Source organism: Sinocyclocheilus grahami, unplaced genomic scaffold (genome assembly GCF_001515645.1).
Source record: "Sinocyclocheilus grahami isolate Dianchi unplaced genomic scaffold, SAMN03320097.WGS_v1.1 scaffold231.1, whole genome shotgun sequence".
Lineage (NCBI taxonomy): Eukaryota > Metazoa > Chordata > Actinopteri > Cypriniformes > Cyprinidae > Sinocyclocheilus > Sinocyclocheilus grahami.
In genome coordinates, this window is record NW_015505410.1 from 124,441 (window position 1) to 128,855 (window position 4,415).

Sequence of the window (4,415 nt, forward strand, 5' to 3'; positions counted from 1 at the left end):
CAGGTATATGGCGGGCAAAAACACAAGAATAGTCCTAGGGCTAGCGTAGGTCACCGATCGGCAGACAGAATCACAGGGGCAAGACGAGAGGGAGAAATCCAGGAAAACAGGCAAAGATCAGAAACCGCAAAAACAGGCAAGGCAAAACAAGGAAAACACGGAGACTCGGAAAGGGGTACAGGCTAAACAATACTCAGCAGAGAAAGGTGGTTAGAGTGGGTGTTATATAGTGAGTGAGGTGATTAGAAACAGCTGTGTGCAATGAGTGCAAATCAGTGCAGTGTGCAAATCGTGAAAAGAATGAAGGGATATGTAGTCCGGGGTGCTATGCAACAGTTTGTGTTGTGCGAGAGTCAATGTAATGGAAAGGGTGACCTCTGGTGGTGAATAAAGGGAAGTCCATGGACCGAATTCATGACACATATCATATCATAATATAAAAAATAAGTCAAGTTTGTTTATTTTACATTGAGTTCACTGTTCATTTTACTGTGGTTAAGGGTCAAGATGATAGGATAGCAGTTGCATTCGAATGAAACTAGAGAGAAGGTGGTGGTGTGATATGATATGAGAGAAAAAAGCACTGGCCTCAAATACCTGTATGAGTCGTGTGTTTTTCAGTATTACTAATGACGATGGTTGTTATCAGGGGTTATTACACATCTCACTGATTGGTCAGTCATGACATTCCTGAGGAGTGTTATTCCCTGATAACAATTTTCGTCATTAGCAATGCCAAATAACATATAGCTGCACTCTCTTCTGCTTCGCATCGGGGTCCTGATCACACTGTCGGGGTTTATTCTGTGATAACAGCCAACTAGATAAACATTATTCCTTATATAACACACCTTGGAATGTTGCAACTGACCAATCAGAATCAAGGATTCCAGAGAACCCTGTAATAATATAATATAATGTACTGTAAAATATAATAATATAATATAATATTCAATATTGAATATAATATTCAATATATATTCTGTGAATATTTTTATTTTTAGTCTTACTATGTAAATTGACATTGTTTTAAGGTTGTTTTGATGTTTTTACTGAAAAATGAGACAAACAAAACAGTGGTTAAGAAAGTTAACACTTTTCTAAGAGTACATGAAGTCAGAAGCCTGTAACTTCAAGCAGCTGACCAAGGTATGCTGGCAAAGAAAGTGGTGCAGTCTAAACTGGAGACCCAAAGGTTGTAGATTCAAACCTTACAGGGTGCAATACATTAAAGGTTTCTCTTCTTACCATTGCATTTATGAACAAGCCTCTTCAGCCCAGGTTGGTTACATATACAGTATGTTTCAGTTATGATAATTGAATAATTTGTTGTAATCACAGATTGCAGCAAGTCTAGTGCCCACCCACACAAAGCTCTCACTGAGACACAAACTAAGATCTTGATGCTGTCTGGAAACTGCAAGAGCTTGTTTGTTTGGTTGCTAATTGTGGAGCAGCATTGTGGCAAATGGGAGACGCATGCTCAAAAACACTAAGAAGGAGAAACTAATTGGTGCAGTGAGCGTGTGGATGGCAATGAAGCGACCCAGTGACGGGTTTAATTGATTTAATGAAGTCATCAGCTCAGTGGATCCATTGCAAGTACCTGTCGCTGTCAAATATGTTGCTGCGTTAACAACAAATCGAGGCATGGGATGAATTAAAGAAGCTGTCTTGTGGAGATAGGAAAACAAGCTGAGACAATCCTATGCCTCTAGAAATGATTGTGTTGCAATGTCATTAAGAAAGGAGACTTAAGGAAACACTATGAGGTGAAAATGTCATGTTGACAGAGATAAACAGGATAAAACCACATTTTTACCACACTGGCCCAAATGTTTTGTCATTAGCTGTGTGATAAGAGCAGACGGTTTGTCTTCTGCTAGTTTCCTCTCACATAGAAACTTCCACTTGGGGCATTAAGAGGAAATGTCATATTGACTGTGGCATTTCTTCCCTCCGATTCCATTATTAATACTGAGCAGTGCAGGTGAATGTGTGAGCTATCATCAGATAAGAGTATTGGGTGTTAAGAGTTTTTAGATTGAGTTTGATACAATGTGTTGTTTAAAAAGAAAGATTAACTTTCTTGGCAATATTGGATGCAATATTGTTTAACTAGCCTAATGCTTTCCAATAATGCCATAAGATTCCTCTTGCTCTGTGCGAAATGTCATTTTCACTTTGTGTCCTTGGTACACACTAAACATTTCCACTATAATATGACATATTCACTGCAAAATGACAAATGTTGTGGAAACTTAACTCTGTTATATGTAGCGTAGTATTTTGTAGCTTAAAGTACAAATGTCAACAAGAAGAGTAACTCTCCCTGCTGATGCTATTGCTTCAACAATATTTGTGCCAGCCTTCTCAAGCGTCTGCCGTCAAAGTGGCTCCCTCGCCGGGTGCCGCATAAAATTATATGCTTGAAAATCCCAGAGCATTTGTATTGTATGTCTCCTCATTACTAATTCATCCGCTCTCTGTGTAACTGTCACTGTTATTTGTCTGACAGGGATGCAAAATGATTTATTGAAGACATATTTGAAGAATTCCACAATGAAATATGACAATAATGATACTAGATACCAAAATAACATAACTTGGGAAAAGCCAAATGTCCCCACTGACGGAGATTGTTGGATATATACCTGCAAACTGATAAAAATTATATGTGTGTCCATTGTGGTGCCAGTTGCCCAGTGTCTTGACTTATGATTGCTAAGCAATGGGCTTCTCGCTGCTGTCCTGTTTTGTGTTGTACTCCATCATGAGACATCTACAATCTGCTAATTAGCTGCTGTTCGGGCAGAATGGTTGTGCTGTTTCACAAGCCCGTAAAGCTCCTATTATCAGGTACACCTGCCTAGGAGAGACAGATTTGAACAGCTTATTGCTCAACTTTGGAGCTGTATGGAGAAGATTTCACTTCATATACAGTGACAGTCAAAAGTTTTTGCAAGTGTCAAGTTCCAGTAATTATCCATCCTGAACAGGGCAGACATGTCCTCATATGTTCAGCTGAACACCCTAGAACTATTCAACTTACTATCTATATATCTGCAAATATTACAGAATTATACAAAATCTAAAAGTTGGGATATTTCGGGTGGTTTTAATTGTATTGTGTTTTATAATGTTTTGGACTATTTATTTAGGTTTTGAATTATAGCAATTGTTGAAATTCCAATGCACTTGCTGAATATAGCAAATAAACCTGAAACTTTAAACTCATACTGTACATTTAAATTAAATTAAATTAAATTATGCTTTACAACCCATCAGTGAACAAGCCAAAAGCAACATTGACAACTGTGACAAGCCTTATATATATACACACACACACAAAAGTACATGAGGAAGAAACCTTGGGAAGGACCTAGACCATAGCTCGATTGTCTGCAGTGTAGGTTGTTAACAGCATTAATTGTTCACAGAATAGTCAGTAGGACAGGACTGACACTTTAACCACACACACTGCAGAGAGGCTGACAATGATTCATGATGACCTTATAATAGAATGTCCTTGCTGCATTTGAAAAAGTTTGGAAACTGTTTTGTCAGCAATGATATTCTTGTTTGGTCTGTGCTCAAACTAAGCCACCTGGTCTGTGCTTAAAAACACAAATAAAAATCAAACATAAGTACATTCACACCCATTCATCAATATTTCCATTATGAAGCTGTCAAGAAGGACAAGATTTCATAAAAATCTCTAGTTTATTTTTACAGGCAAACACTGTTTAAAAGCAAGTACATAAACTAATACCACTACCAGTGGAAAACACAATACCGTCCTGTCAGAGTGAATAACACTACAGTAAGTGACAGCACACTACTTTTAAAATGCAAAAAGCTCTTGCAAGTCAGAATAAGAATTATTCATCTGTGACTAACTGATGATGATTTTTAAAACTGTATGCTGCACTAGGCCACAAAACAGCATTCATTTTACTCCTACTAATTTAGTGCACAACAACTACCATGAGATAACAAAGAGTGACCAAAGATGCTAGGAACTCCCATTCATTAGCACAAACACATTACTGTGTTCGTGTTCGATGGCTGAGAGCAGCTCGGACAGCACCCATGTTCTGTGAATTCAACCAGTGAATCCACATTATTCAGTGTTAAGAGCCAGTTGAAAATAAATAGGCCAAATGTGCAAGTGCAAGCTATTAGTTTAAAACGCTGTTCCCCCACCTAATATATTGGCAGACTGTGAATAATAATTTCACTAGTTCATTAGAATGCTTATATAAAACTCTGTGCTTTTCTTGCTGAGTTTTTGCATAGTCAATGTACAGTATGATCCAAAAGACCATAACACTGCACAGTTTGTTATAAAAATAGCTTCAAAATGTCATGTTAAATTCAATGTGTTATATGTAATTTCTTTCTCATTTTTTTTT